Genomic DNA, 16,808 nt, shown 5'->3' on the forward strand with positions numbered 1-16,808 from the left:
CTTTGATGCAGCACCCAGGATGTTCTTGTTCTGGGAAATCTTTTTAGCTTCTTCTTTATAGGCTTCCCATGTGTATCTGTAGACTCTTCTGTTTCAGGAGGCTTGCAACCAGATCTCACCACGCCACACCCCCTTTGCTCCTTTCAGGATAGCTTAGTTGCAGAGCACCTCCTTTGCCTGGCAGAATGGAGAGATAGGAGAGAAATCTGATTCTGTTCTCATTTCAGTATGAACTTACCTAGTTTGCTCTTTTTTTTTAAAAAAAAAATCAAATCCCAAACTGAAACATCCATCATTAGAAATTTGCACTTTTCTGAGTTTTGCACTCCAGTTCTTCCACCAAGCAATGTGTAGAACAATCCGTATACTCAGGTAAAATGTGCAACAAAAGGTACATTTTGAAGGAACTAGCATTTAAAATCCATTATACATTTGCAAAAGTGTGCATATTAGGTAAAACTGCACACAAAAATGCAGATCTTAGAACTAATTTACACTAAAATGCTGGTTTATTTTCATAACACACACACACACACACACACACACACACACTGATGTGGAATTTTAGAGAACTGAGCTAAATGCAGGAAAAATGAGGAACTGAGCATCTATTCAGCATATCCAGTTTAAAAAAGAAGCCAGTGACAGGGGATGGAAATGTATCTCCTTGCATCTCCAGGTGTTGCTGAACTACAACTCCCATCATTCCCAGCCAGTTTAGCCAATGGTAAGGGATGATGGGGGCCCAACATAGAAGAGCATTGCAGTAGACAACACTGGGCTAGAGAGACAAGTGGTCTGTCCTGGTATTAAGGCAGCTTACAATGTTCCTCCTCAGTGTAAGTTTGTTTGCTTTTTTTAATTTACTGCTGTATCTTTCATTGTGTTTTTTAAAACTGCTGTATTGTATATATTGCTTTTAAATTTATGGTGTTAGCTGCCCTGAGCATTTTGCTCTGGAGTGGAAAGGTAGGATAATAGATAATTGCCAACATAAATAAAATGCCTGTGTATATGGCTGCTGTTAAAAAGCATGGAAAACAGGGCTAGTGGAAGAGAGAAAGGAAAGTTGTCAATCCATGTCCACTAGTATTGCGTGTACCTCTGAGGGGTCCATGGCTTATAGAGCAAAGTGGTGGTGGTGGTAAGGTAAAAAAGGTAAAGGTACAGGACCCCTGACAGTTGCACAGCCCCCCCCCCCGCAACTAATTCAAGTTCTACATTTTGCAAACCTGCTCAGATAGCCACATAATGAGGCTTCCTCATTTCTCTCTGTTGAGACTTCATTCAGGTTAGAATTAACTAGTGTGAACTCATTCAGCTTTCCAAAATTTATGTCTTCTTGCAGTGCATTCTACTTATAGTAGAGACCCATCTTTGAATTCTCCTTGTCTCTTTGAATCCTAGTCCAGTGAGCAGTTCAAGCTTTGTTCAGCTTGTAAGTCTAATCCATGGGTAGGCAACCTAAGGCCCGGGGGCCGGGTCCAGCCCGATAGCCTTCTAAATCCAGCCCACGGACGGTCTAGGAATCATGGGATCCAAGTACCCCCCGAAAGCATGTTCTCCAATCTCAACCATCTCAGACCCTATGATCAGCAGCAAGGCCTTGTTGGTGGTGGTGTCACCAAGTGCTGCCCAGTTCACCCTGACCTGCGAAAAGGGTTTTAAAGTGGTGGTTCCCCATTTGTGGGATGCCCTCCCTTGTGAAGTGCATCTCTCCATCCCCCTTTCAGGAAGAATTTTAAACCAGTGTTGTTTCCCCAGGCATTCAATGATTGAACATTTCTGTTCCTAGCACCTTGAAAGTATTATCTGTGCAAGTATGTGATTGTGTTTGGTCAGTTTTGGATAAGTTGTTTCGTTATTATTTTGTTACTTTATTGTTGGTGTGTTTGCCGCTGCCCTGGGCATCTTTGGGAGGCAAGGTGGGATATAAATGCAATAAATGAATAAACAAGCAAACAAACTGAGATGAAATGTGACTTAAACAATGGATTTCACCAGTCAGAGGACAGAGGTGGGTGTGGATTCCATGATAAGGTGGCTGCAGATTCACCATACTGTATTAAAAAATAAGAGATGTTAGCATCATCATCAATTTATTAATTACCATTCACACAATTGCTTCAAGGTGATACACAATTAAAAGTGGCAAAACAACAACAGTTAAAACACACACACACACCCAAAAACAGCTGATACATTTAAAACAAAGCTAAAGAAATGCAAAATAGACACTCATAGCAAAGACTTGATCTCTGGTTGCGAAAACCTGTTGGGTGGGGGAAATTGCCTTCAGTTGTTTCGGGAAAGCGCAGACAGTGTGCACCTGCTGTATCCCAGCAAGAAAGCTATTCCAAAGAACAGAGGCAGCCACCCTAAAAGGCCTGCTCCAAATTTCTTCAAAGTGGGCTTCTGAGATCTTTGGAACCTGCCAGAGATAATTAATGTTCACATATAAGCCTATTCTAGGGCAGGAACTGCCAAGAGTTGGCAGCTAAATGTATTGCATATTCATTTTACACACACACACACACACAGAGAGAGAGAGAGAGAGAGAGAGAGAGAGAGAGAGACCTTCTCAAAGCTTCAGGCCTCCCATAGAGCAACAGAAGCATTGAAGAAGACAGTAGCAATGGGCAGGAACATGGTGGGTGGTCTGGCTCCTCAGAGGCACAAAGGGCAGCCTAGATTGCCCATCTTTGCATCATACCCCTGCCCACAATTTATTTATTTTTTAAAAAATGCATTGCACAAACACACACACACATGAGAGGACACATATCTGCATAACATCTGCATATACTAATTAATATGTATACACGCCAATGGGCAGTAGATAAATTTAATTGAACTGGACTGATTTGAATTAAAATGTACAGATGCCAAGTTAGAAATGGTTACCATAATTTAGACCTGAGCTTGACTTCCTGGACACCCACTGCTAGAAAGAGTAGATCAGGCTGGCCAAGGGTTTGACAGTAAAAGGCAACTTAATATGTTCTCATAACCAGTGTGTCATACATAAGACTCCTGGTTTGAGCCCCATGGCCACTCAATAGAGTATTCTTTCTTTTTTCCTTTTGATTCCCTGGGCATCTGAGAATCAACAAATAGGGCACATGCACCCCCCTTATATATGTCTTACAAACACCCTCTGATTTCCATATTGCAGATGCCCTGCAAAGCTTGTGAGATACAGTGGTACCTCAAGTTACAGACACTTCAGGTTACAGACGCTTCAGGTTACAGACTCCAACAACCCAGAAATAGTACCTCGGGTTAAGAACTTTGCTTCAGGATGAGAACAGAAATCGTGCAGCAGTGGCAGCAGGAGGCCCCATTAGCTAATGTGGTACCTCAGGTTAAGAGCAGTTTCAGGTTAAGAACGGACCTCCAGAATGAATTAAGTTCTTAACCCGAAGTACCACTGTACTTTGAGAATTTTTTTTTTTAAAAGGCTCCTTCTATACAACTTGTTTCTGAGATTCAAAATAGCTTTGTACTACTGTATGTGCCTTTGTATGCACAGAGCAAGCAAAATGACGGGGAGGTTTCAGCAGGTGCACTTGCAGGAGTGGTTGTGACTTGCACAGGAGGTAGGTACAGGGGACCCTGGGGTTAGAAGAAGAACAAAACTGATCCCTAAAAAGTGGAGAGGGCAAGAACCCCAAAACAGCAATGACGACTTGAGCATGTTCAGCTTCCAAGGGATGCTGATTAAGACCCCATCTGCACTGTACATTCAAAGCAGTGTTCTACTTTAAATAGTCATGGCTTTCCCCCAAAGAATCATGGGAACTGTAGTTTGTTATGGGTGGCAAGAGTTGTTAGGAGGAGACTGCTAGTCCCCTCACAGAACAATCCCTGGGGAAAGGTTGTTAGTTAAACCACGCTGGGTTTTTTGATTATGTAAGGGGAACAGGTGTATTGTAACCAGTGGCGTAGCGTGGGGGGGTGCAGGGGGGGCCGGCCGCACCGGGCGCAACATCTGGGGGTTAGGGTTAGGGGGCGCAAATCCACGGGTTAGGTGGCGCAAATTACTTGCCTTGCCCCGGGTGCTGACAACCCATGCTACGCCACTGATTGTAACAACTCACAACACCCTTAGCAAACTACAATTACTATGATTATTTGGGGGAAGCCATGACTGTAACAGTGATAAGATACAGTGGTACCTTGGTTCTCAAACTTAATCCATTCTAGGAGTCCGTTCAACTCCCGAAACCATTCGAAAACCAAGGCACGGCTTCCGATTGGTTGCAGGAGCTTCCTACACTCAAGCAGAAGCCGCACTGAAGAAGAAGAAGAGTTTGGATTTGATATCCCGCTTTATCACTACCCTAAGGAGTCTCAAAGCGGCTAACATTATCCTTTCCCTTCCTCCCCCACAACAAACACTCTGCAAGGTGAGTGAGGCTGAGAGACTTCAGAGAAGTGTGACTGGCCCAAGGTCTCCCAGCAGCTGCACGTGGAGGAGCGGAGACGCGAACCTGGTTCCCCAGATTACGAGTCCACCCTCTTAACCACTACACCACACTGGCTCTCTCTGTATGTTCGGCTTCTGAAAAATGTTCACAAACTGGAACAGTCACTTCCGGTTTGCAGCGTTCGGGAGCCGATTTGTTCAGGAGTCAAGCCGTTCGATAACCAAGGTACCACTGTACTGGTTTAAACATATGGGGCAGATGGGGCCTGATTCATACCTCCCACAACAGCATGCAAATTGAAATTCAGTGAACTGTCATTTGCTAAGAGTGCTGTTGTGATCGGGTTCTGCTTTGGGGCTCCCCAGAGGCCTCTGGTTGCCCATGGTGAGAATAGAATTCTGAACTAGATGGGCCAGCACAGTGTTTCCTAGGTTCTTAAGGTATATTCTGTAGCTGTTCTATTGCATTTGCTGATCATGTGAGATGGCAAAGTGCACTTTGATGTTCCGTCCGCCCCCCAGGGGGTCGAGGAGTTATAGTCTAACAATCTGCAATTTCCCAATTCCCACTGTGCAGCTTGAGGGAGTATGCTGGCATTTTAGCTTAGAGAGAAATCCCTGTTTGCCGTGCAACCTCGTGAAGAACATAGCGCAAGAACTTGAGTCTGCTGGGTCAGGCCAATGGGCCATCTAGTCCAGCATCCTCTTCCCAAAGTGGCCAACCAGGTGCCTGTGGGAAGCCCTAAAGCTGTTCTGTTCTGTTGCCACCTGAAGTTTCCAGCAACTGGTATCCAGAGGCATTACTGTCTCTATGGAGGCAGTACATAGGCATCATGCCTAATAGCCGCCAATAGTCCTCTCCTCCATGAATCTGCTGAAACCATGTGACCATCACTGCCCCCTGTGGGAGTGAGCTCCCTAGTTTAGCTATGTGCTGCAGATAGTAACTGTTCCACAAGGTTTGCACCTCTATTCAGCAAAACCATAAATTTTCTTGGAAGGGCCATAGCACAATGGAAGAGTCTCTGCTTTTCATGGAGAAAGTCACAGGGTCAGTGACGGGCATCTCCAGGTAAGCCCCCTGCCTCAAACCCAAGAGAGCTGCTGCCAGCCTGTGCAGGCAGCAAAGAGCTAGATGGACCAAAAGTCTGGCTCAGTATAAGGCAGCTTTCTATGCTCATCGCATTTTTATATCTATATAAATACATGCACACAGATGGTAACTGCGCCCCCCCCCCAAAAAAATGTTCTTTGCCATCAAGTAGCACTTGAAGTGAAATACTGCAGAATAAAATGACAGCTAACTATTAAACAATGTTTTAAATTGAAACCACCGGAAAATCAGGGCCAAATCAGGCACAGAGTTATATGCATCTTTGTATCTCAGATGCAGATTTTTTTTATGCAAATAGCTTCAGCTGGCGTGGTGGTGGAGGGGTCTGATAATCAGCAATATCAGAGCAATCACAGAAGGGAAATTCTTGGAGCCATTGCAGCAGTTCTGAGGACAACCCTTCTTCTGAAACCATTATTTGTTGCGGGGAGGGGTTGGGAACCCCCCACAATAGACCTCTGGAATTCCAGCCCCTACCCAGATTGTGGCAGCATCCTGTCTGCTTCCAGTAATACATGCTTATTGTTAAATGAAAGGTATAAGTGTTGTTGCTGCATTTATTTTAGAATCACAGTTGCAAAATTTCATTGAGAATTGTGAGCAGCCAATTTTTGTTTTCCTTCCGATGTGTTTCTTTTGCAGTCAAGAGAGCACCATATGTGTATAAATGAATGGTTCTGTGTGTGACATCACAGTGTTTCAAGTTAAACAGCAACAAAATCAGTTGTGGTTCTCGGCAGCCTGCAAGGTGATTAAACAGCTGTGTGTGCACGTAAATATATAAGATCAGCTCCTTCTTAAATGCACCTTTTAAAGTAATAGCCTCATATGGAGTCATTTATTCCAAGTCCTGCTGATTGATAGCAGTGTTTTGCCTGCCAAAAGCTCTGGAGGTTCCAGTGATAATGAATGCTCAGCTATAAATGCCCCATTTCACAAATGCAAGACCCAGTTTCTCACCCTCATTCCTAATTCTACCTCCCCTCCTTTCTCAGCCAGGCTGCAGCCACCAAGAAGAAAAATACAAGCAAATTCAGTTGGTAAATTGATTAACCATGTTGCATTGATCCTTGCCCAGAATAATTACATGTTCTCAGTAGAAGGGTTTTCCTTAGTACGTAATTCCCTGGTTCCAATAGGGTTCATAAAAGGGGGGGGGGGGTAGAAGGATGGGAGCAGGGAGCAAAGATGCTGATGACGTGAATGGGCTTGTTAACATTCACCTCATGCAGCTTCTGGCAATCCCTTCTTCAGTCTCTCTCCTTTGCCTCTCATTAAGTCACTACCTGCTTTGTAGCAATGTGTCATGGAAAGGGAGTCTCCGAGATTTGCAGAACGCAGTGCATAAAAATGGTAATGCACCACGGAATGCCAGACTAGGAATGGGGCAGAAATTCAGTCCACTTCACATTTTAAAGGGGAACCTACCTGCTTCACTCTTCCGGAATCAATAAGCAAACCGAAACATAGCCACCCTCCAAAATCTGCACTTTTCTGAATTTTCAAATGCAGTTCTCTAGCCCAGTGATGTGTACAAAAATGGTGAAGCTGGGGTAGACTTTGCATTAATATGCACATACTAGTGAAAATAATGAACACAAATGCTCTGCAAAATAGTGAATATTAGGAGAAAATGCATACCTAGGACCACAGGAAGCTGCCTTATACTGAGTCAGATTGCTGGTTTGTCTAGCTCAGTATTGTCTACACTGACTGCCAATGGCTCGCCATGATTTCAGACAGGAGTCGTTAACTGGAGATGCTGGGGATTGAACCTGGGATCGTCTGAATGCAAGGCAGTTGCTCTGTCATTGAGCTATGGCCCTTCCCCAGGCATATGTTAGGAGAAATGCTGGTGAATTTTCATGACATCTATCTATCTATCATCTATCTATCTATCATCTATCTATCTATCTTGCAAACCACTGTGGAGAACTGAACTGATAATTGGAAAAAGGAGATTCTGGGAGAAACCAAAATTGACATATTTGCCCCTTCCTGCACCAGAGCACATTATATCATATTCTCGCCAAGCGGCTTTGTACCTGTTATTAGTTCCTTCCACATTTAATCCTCTCATATGCACTGTGCCATTTCTGTTTACTGAGAGCATATTCACATGAGAGACCTAAAACAGCTTAATTGTCATTCCCGTTTTCCAGGGAATCCTGGGAATTGTATGCTTTTGGGGGGAGAAGATGGGTAGGGATATCTTAACAGCAAGCATCTCACTGAACTACAATACCCAAGGTTCTCTGGAGGTAATCCCATGACCTATAAAAGTGGTATATTGGTTTTAGACCAGTTGGATATTATTATCTAAGCCCTTAGCTGCACTGCCCAACATATATTGATGCTGGTAGTGTAGCTAGGAGTGAGATAAGCAGTTCCTAATTGGAGATGGTTATCATGATCGGTTCTCCTGAGATAATTATTCTTTAAATGTGCACTAAAGAAAATTGAATGCACAGTTGACTGGTTAAGATAGGAGCAGGGAGTGACACCTCTGTATAATGAGAACCTGAGAGCTGAACCATACTGGCAGCTTATCAGATGCCATCTTCTTTTACCTGTGGTTTGTTGGTCTGTTTGAATGTAATGCCCAGCCTCCAAAGGGTTAGGCCTGGACATTTCCGAGCCTGAAACAGAAAATCCAAATAGCAACTCCATCTCTAAAATATAACAATAAATAAGGCCTCTGGGAGCTCCTGGTGACAGCACGCAAAGCTATGAACTGTCTATCCCCCTCCCCCCATAATTACCCATAATGCACCAGCATAGCACTGCTCTAGTCTAGAACAAGAGTGGGTGCTGAATTCCCTTCTAGACAAGCTTCCAGGGGCCACATGCCACATGGGTGGGGCCAGAGGCAAAAGTGGGTGGAGCAACAAATGCAAATTTTGCCTGTGTACAGCATGCTCGTTTTCACATACTCTTGCACGGACCTCTCTCAGTTCTCCATCAAGGAAAGCTAGAGTCATTATCAGAGTTCATGGACACCTTTCAGCCAGGCACAAACACTCAAGAAAAGTGTGAAGCAAGTCTGGTGCAGGGTGTAGCTGGGGAGGATCTATGCAAGTCTAGCTTAAATATTGGGAACCATAAGAAGGGAGAGAAGAGACCTTGAAGTTGTCCATCAGCTATGAGAGCCTGGACAGCAGACCATGTAGGTACACAGGTGATCTAGCTGCATACCATCATGGTGAGATGTACTGAATTTCTGTGTACATTACAGTAATTATTTTGAATCAGGCATCTATACATATAAGATAGTGTATTCAAATTCCATGCAAATCTGACCACCTTTTTATCTCTTATTCGGTGATGTGAACGAGGGCAATTACGGTAAAATAAGTATTGCAGTAGGCATACCTCAAGACCTTGTAAGAAGACATATCTGAAAGTTAAACAAGTCAATTCATGCCTGTGAAAGGGGACAGGGGCTGTAGCTCATTGGTGGAGAATGTATGCTTCATGCAGGTCCTCCCTGTTTCAGTTCCTGGCATCTCCAACTAAAGAAGAGATGGGAACCCAAAGGCCCTCCATATATTGCTAGACTACAACTCATCATCCCTGACCATTGGCTGCACTGGCTGGGGCTGATGGAAATTGGACTCCAACAACATCTGGCATGCCACAAATCCCGTGTCCCTGATTTAGAGAATCACATAATAAGTGATGGGAAAGACATCTAGCTGATAACTGCCAGAGTTGGCAGTGATGGACTAAATGAAACAATGTAGAAAGCTGCAAATGACTATGGAAGAGAAGGCTGCAGGCCCTCCAAGTGTCTCTAATTTCCAGGGACAGCCTCAGATTTACAGAAGCTGTCCTGGTTTTATAATTTGATCCCGAAATGTCCTGCTTTTCCTTAAGACGTCCCTAATTTTCATCGGAGAAATGTTGGAGGATATGGGGTTATGTGACTCTGACGCCAATGATACAACCTTTAGAAGTCATCTGAAGGCAGCCCTGTATAGGGAAGTTGTTTTAATGTTTCATGTTTTTATATATGTTGGAAGCCTCCCAGAGTGGCTGGGGCAACCCAATCAGATGGGTGGGGTATAAATAATAAAATTATTACTGTTATTGAATAGGACGTCCCTGTTTTCATTGGAGAAATGTTGGAGGGTATGAGGCTCTCAATGGCTACCAGCCATAGTAGCTATGCTCTGCCACTACAGCTGGAGGCAGTAACACTTCTGAATACCAGTTCCTGGAAACCTCAGGAGGAAGGAATGCTTTTTTGCTCAAATCCTTGAGGGTTTCCCACGAGCATCTGGTTGGTCACTCTGAGAACTCTGAGTTGCTGGATTAGATGAGCCCATTGGCCTGATCCAGCAGACTCTTCTTATGTTCTTACATTCAGTGTTCCATCAGGGCAGACCAACCCCACAGCTTTTTCTGTGCAAACATCGTAACCTGGACCCTTAATCAACATTGTCTTATGAGATGATCTGTGAGCAGAGGTGAATTAACCTCCCATGCTGCAGACAGAGCAAAGAAAATCTTGCACAGGCAGTACTTTGCTTGGCTTTTCTGTCGACAAGGCTGCTTCTACCCCACCTCCCACTGCTTTTCCCCCAAACCTGTGTCTGAATCATAACCAGTACCGTACCTTACAGTAGAACATCTACCTGGTGGGAGAATGTTTTGGCAGGATTATGACAGGCATAGACGGAGGAGCATTCAGCATCTTCAAGCAATACCTGAGCTATTTTTAGGCCTCGTTATTTCCGTGGCAGGGTTTTTAGGAGAGTCTGAGTCTCGGAGGAGGAGCCGGAACCTTAAGTTGAGCAGTCACTGCTGGGCTTGTTAACTGTCTCGAAAAAACATATTCCTCCAAAGCATCATTTAATGCTTGATGCTTATAGCTATCAGTGACAGTGCTTGTGGAAGGATGCAGCCACCCTCCTGCTACCTGCACACCTGCTGCTTCCCTAGACATGGCAGGGGAGGAGGCTGGGGCTGCAGTGGTGGAGCGATGGGAACACTAGATTGACAGTTCTCCCACTAAAATCACATAGCCCTAAACTCTCCCCAGGTCCATCCAGGTAAGTAGCACGGCAGCTCTGCCCCCATAGGATGTGCCACTCCTGGCAGCTGTTTTCACTCTGGGTGGAGCAAAAATCAGGTCTTGGTGTATGTGGTAGCATCACATGAAACAGACCTGCACAAAGAAGTTCTTTAGAATGTTAAGAAGCTAACTTCTTAACAGGCTCATTGCTTTCCTATTCTGACTAGCAGCAATGCTGCAAGGCATGCTTTTCCCAACCTAGTGCTTTTCAGATGTTGTTGGCCTTCGGATTCCTATGAACTGCAGCCAGCATGGCCAATGGCAGGGCTCATGGGAGGTTCAGTCCAACATATCTGCAGGCTACCAGCTTAGGAGAAGTTGCTCTAAGGTCTCAACAGAAATGACGGAAATGGCGGAAATGACTGGCAGAATCCGAGACCAGGGAGAAGAGTTGGTGGAAGAAGATTGGAGGAAATTTAAAATCTATTTACAGAAACATTGTAATTTTTTTGAATGTTAATGACATTGAAATGAACTGAAAGGGTTCTAGCAACAAGGTAAAAAATAAGATTGGATTGATAATAGATAAATTAATTGGATATGAATTTGCTGAACTAATTTCCAAAAGGGATACAAAAAAGGGAGATGTGAGGAAGTCAGGAAAATAAGTGAATCAAAGATGAGAAATTAAAAAGAGGGATTTTTGTGTTTTCTTTTAATGTGTTTTTTCTTTTCTATTCTATTTTTCTTTTTCTTTTTCTCTAAGTTAAATTTTTGTATTTTTTGTATTTTATAACTTTATATTTTTGTGTATGTGTTTTTTCTTTTTCCCATTTGTTGTTATTCCTAAAACTTAATAAAATATTACTTTAAAAAAAAAAAGGTCTCAACAGAAGTCTCTCCCAGCCTTAATAACTGAGATCCTTTAATTAAGAAGACAGGGATCGAATCTGGGACAGTCTACATCCAAAGCATAGGCTGCATCACTGAACTATAAACACTGAACAGTGTAGAGTTGCAATCTGTGCCCCACATCAAGTGCATCTTACCTAAATACAAATGCACAACACAGGATCATAGGAAGGTGTCTTGATACTGAATCAGACTATTACTATCATTATTACTTATTAAATGTGTACACTGCCTTTATCTGTAGATCTCAGGGCGGTTCACAACATAAACTTACAATATAAAAAATACAGAATACATAATAAAAACAAAAACAAACCAATAATCTCCCCACCCTCCCACAACACATTTAAAGGGGAATCGGATGTCAATCAGCCAAAAGCCTATTTGAAGAGGTATAATGAAGGCTCCAGCCAAACCTCCCTGGAAGAGCATTCCACAAATGGGGAGCCATTGCAGAAAAGGCCTGTTGTCATGTTGCCACACTCTGGATGTCTTGTGAAGAAGGCACACGAAGAAGGGCCTTAGAGAATGATCTCAGGGTCTGGGTGGGTTCATATGGGAAGAGGTGGTCCTTGAGGTATTGCAGTCCTGAGCCGTTTAAGGCTTTATAGGCCAAAATCAGAACTTTGAATTGGGCCAGGGAATCAATTGGCAGCCACTGAAAAATGATGAAAGGCTGACCCAAAGTCATCCAATGAGCTTCAGCGGAGATTTAAACCTGGGTCTCCCCCATTCTTAGATGCTCCTCAGTTCTCAGACAACCCTTCAAAGAGAGGCCTATCATCTGTCATGTAGGATGCATGGCCACCCTCTTCCTAGGCAAAAAAAAAAGAGAGAGAGAGAGAGAGAGAGAGAATTAGGAGGGAATGAGGCTGTGATGTGCTTAAAGAGAAGTTCAGTGGTTGACTGATTAAACTTTAATGGCACGGCTGGGACTATGTTCTGTCTCCCCCAAATCTCAGAGTCTTCTCCAAGTACAAAAAGAAACAAGGATCAGCAGCTACACCCTTTGTTTAATCCCTCCGTATTAGCAAAGGCAGGGACCTATAATTGCTAGGAGCCTAGTAATCTTCCCTTGCTTGGTCAACAAAGCAGAGCATTTTCCCTGTTACCTAGACCTAACAATTCTGCATTTCCAATACCAGAAAGATGAGGTTCAACCAAAACACGCAGGCCTCTGTGAGTTTACTTGTTCCACTGTGTCCAACAAGTCTTACAACTAAGGAAATCCACAGAGAATTAAAGGCTTACTGTGCAATCTATTTATCCTAAAGTACATATTTTATAAACAGTTTTTCCTAGTATTTTTGCAAGCCATTTCACCCTGAGAGAATGCATTTTATATGTTATTTTCACTGATATACTCCATTTTGTACACATTATTTGGTTGGAGAACTGCACTGCAAAATTTGGAAAAGTATAAATTTCAAAGGAGAGCTGTGCTTCTGACTGATTATTAGCTTGGAAAGCGTGAATTTGGGAAGGTTGCATTGAAATGTGATCTAAACAAACTTGCACCAGAGTGAGGATGGGGAGAAGTCCTATTGAATTTAGTGGGGCTTACTCCCTGGTAACTGAGGTTAGGAAAGCAGCCTTCGGACTCATCCAAACTTGCGCTCATCCCATGTTTTATTCCACTCGCCTCGCCACTTTCATCCAGGAAAACACACTGTTTACCACTGAATTGGAACAAACACCAATTGAGTTTTCTGTGGATTTATGTTTGTTCCGATTCAGCGGTAAACAGCAGGTTTTCATGGGGAGAGCGGTAGAGCAAATGAAAATCCTCTCAGACCCATGCCTACGGAGCATGGGGTAAGCAAAAGTGTCTTAATTCTCTTACCAAAACCGAGCATCATCGTTCCAAAAGAAGCCCGCATCTCTGGTAAAATGGCATGCATACCATTTTGCTTGCTTGAGAGAACCACACAGCTGCAGGGAGAACAAGCAGAAAGCAGCTCTTTTGCTCTCGTGTTTAATGACGCTGTGTTAAAATGGAGTTCCTGCTGTAGTCATCACTAAGTCCTGGAATAATAGATAACAGAAAATAGGCCTTGTGTGCCCAGAATATGTTCACTGGGCTTTAGGGCAGTCATAACAGCTTCATTAGGAAGGCAACCTACAAGCCCAGAACCTTTGGAAGGTATGTTATGAGGTGCCAAAAACTATTCCATGGCATAGCGCAGGGCCACCAATTCTTTTAACCCAGCAATCTGAGCTTGTTCACTTCAACAGGCAATGAAGTCTGTGGCATGTTTATCAGTAACCAGCTTTGACTCTGCATAAATTGCCCCTGAGAACATGTGTCATTGAAAGAGCCAGCAAAATGCTGACAAGGATTCTCAGGCTAACAGCTAGAGACGCAGAAGTGACAGTTGCATCATACTGCTCCTTCTGACACGTGGAGCTATTTTTTGTTTGCCTGCTTTGTTTAGGGGTTTTTGCTTTCTTCAGCAGTTAGAGAAAATTGCTGGTACGCATCTGTTTGCAGGGGTAGGGGAGAGTCCATCCCACAGACAGAAATGAGATTTAATTTTGGATTCAAATGGGGAAGTTTATGGCAGGATGCACGAGGCTGATAATGGCAATAAGACCAGGATTTTAGGTTCCTGACAGGAATTGTTCTGGGAACTTCAAACTAAGGTTTGTTCATCCTGCATTTTAAAGCCTAATTTACACCTCTGCAGATCCAAATGCCCTTTGGATTTTCCCTTCTCTGAATTTTGTTCTCAGCTCAAAAAGTCTACCAACATAGATTTTAAATGTGGGCTTTAGAATAAAATGTGTTTAGAAAAGTGTACATTAAAAAAGACACATATCCCTGCAATACTGAAACCAGGCAGATGTGCCTTCACTGTATTCTTTTTGGCACCTGCTAAAAACACTTTTGTTCAGGCAAGCCTACCCAGATATGTAGAATGCTGATGTGTGTTTTAATCTGCTTCTACTTTATCATTGACTTTAATTTTTTTAAAAAATGTTTTAAATAGTTGCTTTAACTGTTTTTTTTCTAATAATTTTATTTTTATTCTTTTTGTAAACTGCTTTGAGGTGTTTTTTTACAATCAAACCTTGTACAGATTTTGTAAATAAATACATATTTTGTTGATAAAATAGCATTTAAATACTAATATGTGTATTTATTAATTTTAGCCACACATTAATGTAGAACTGGAATGGAATTGTGAATGAATTAAAAATGAAGTGAATCAGAAACAGACTGGCATGTCCAACCCTTATTCCAAACAGGCAAGGGAAAAAACGTTTGGGTCAGGAGCATAAATTTTAAAACAGAGATTTTAAAACGTTAAACTGCGGCCCTTCAGATGTTGCTGGACTCATAGCTCCCCTCAGCCATGAGACAACACACGCAGTGGTTAGGGATGATGGGTGTTGTATCGCCCATGGCTCAGTGGCAGAGGGCCTTCTGGGTAGTGGCCCCCACCCTGTGGAACACCCTCCCATCAGATGTCAAAGAAATAAACAACTGTCTGACTTTTAGAAGACATCTGAAGGCAGCCCTGTTTAGGGAAGCTTTTAATGTTTGAAGTTTTATTGTGTTTTTAATATTCTATTGGGAGCCTCCCAGAGTGGCTGGGGAAACCCAGCCAGATGGGCAAGGTATAAATGATACATTAGTAGTAGTAGTAGTAGTAGTAGTAGTAGTAGTAGTAGTAGTGGTATTTTAAGGTTGGACTTGACCCATTTTTATGAGAAATCATTCTGACCAGGATTAAGCAACAACTTAAGTGGGTATATGACAGCCATCTCCAGGTGACAGAAGAGCTGTCACATGGAAGGTGGAGCAAACTTGATTTCTGCTGCTCAGTCATTTTCCCTGCTGTTTCCATCTTCTGTTTTCATTTGCACCACGACTAGAGATGGGAATCTGAAAACTAGTCAACAGAGGATACTCTTGTTTACCGACATGAATTCCCATTATAGCAATACAGCTAGGAAGAAGTGAAGTGTTTCTTCAATCAAATCTTTGCCTATGTGCACCATCACCTGGCATCGCCTCTGTGATTAGACTGCAGTAATGAAGGGAATACATGCTAACAAGATTCAGGGGCAACAAGGCAGGAGGCGGTCGGGAAGGCAGGAGAAGAGTTGAGGCAGTGCATCTTAAAACATTTTTATTTCTCTAATGTACAGTGTTTCCATTGCAAGATATCGTAAAAATGTAGTTCTGGGGCAAGGAACATTTAAACCCAAACATTTACCTTCCAGGAGGCACATGCTAGAGGAACAGCAACTGTGAATTTTACCTTTTGTACAGTAGGACAGCTTTTGCAAGCACTTCCACACCCTTCTCCATTCCTGCCAGCGAGAGGCTTTGTCACATTCCAGCCAGGCAAAAATATTAAGGAAGGCTGTGAAGCAGGGCTGGCAGGGTGTGTGACCTGGGTAGAAAGGGAGTACCTGGAGCAGAGAGTCATGGCCTGGAGACAGTCCCATGCGGCCAGATAGAGAGGCTTGGAGGGGAGGGCCTTGGGTTCCCCACTGTGGCGCATGATAATTTTTGCTCTTGGGTGATCCAGATAAGAAATGCACCTGATAATCATCTAAATTATTATTTGAAAAGCTGCTTTGCCCTGCTCCCTCTTTTGCTCCACTTTTCACATGCAAATATCTCAACAACAAAACTTTTAAAAAGATAAAAGGAGGCATGTCCTTGTTAAGCCTTAAGAGGCAGCAAAAACTCCTTCATGTTGCGATGGCATTATCGTCAAGCTTTGATCCAGTACTTGAAGAACTATTGATGTTCCATAATTGACAAGTGGCAGTGAACAGTTGGGTGTACTTTTTATTTTAAGGACTGCCATTTTATCAGAATGAAAAATCCTTGGAAGTAGACAAAACCATGTTACCCCAAGCAAACACAAAGGCACTCTTCATTTTGCATTCGGTGCTGATAGGATCCATTCCTGCAGATTTTACTACAGTTTCTGGTGATGCTGTGGTCAACGATAAAGGATGGTGTAGTCTAAAGGATGGTGTAGTCTAAGCAACATATGGAGAGTCAGAGTCCTCATCCCTGTAGCAGACAGGTTTTTCCCTAAGCATTGAAGAAACAATTTCACCAGGTATACTGCAGGAGCAATAGAAATGTTGGAACAGCAAGAATAGCCATGGTGGTAGCTCTAAGTAACTTTAAGGGCAGTGAAGCCTGCATGGATTTCAATATCATCTTCAGAAGTCCTACTTTTTTGGCCCATCATTACAATCTGGTAACCCAAGGGAGTTATGACTGGATAGCTCAGTTGGTTAGAGTGTGGCGCTGATAATGGCAAGGTTGCAGGTTCAATCCCTGCATGGGGCTGCTGCATTGCAGG

General features: G+C 43.1%; 1 protein-coding gene across 1 annotated transcript in view; it reads left to right on the plus strand.

Moving 5' to 3' along the window:
* Nucleotides 1-16,808, plus strand: part of LOC310836607 (connector enhancer of kinase suppressor of ras 2-like) — a 310,451-nt gene that overhangs the window by 3,640 nt on the left and 290,003 nt on the right. The window lies entirely within an intron of this gene.

This window comes from Podarcis gaigeae (genome assembly GCF_964106915.1).
Source record: "Podarcis gaigeae genome assembly, chromosome: Z".
NCBI lineage: Eukaryota > Metazoa > Chordata > Lepidosauria > Squamata > Lacertidae > Podarcis > Podarcis gaigeae.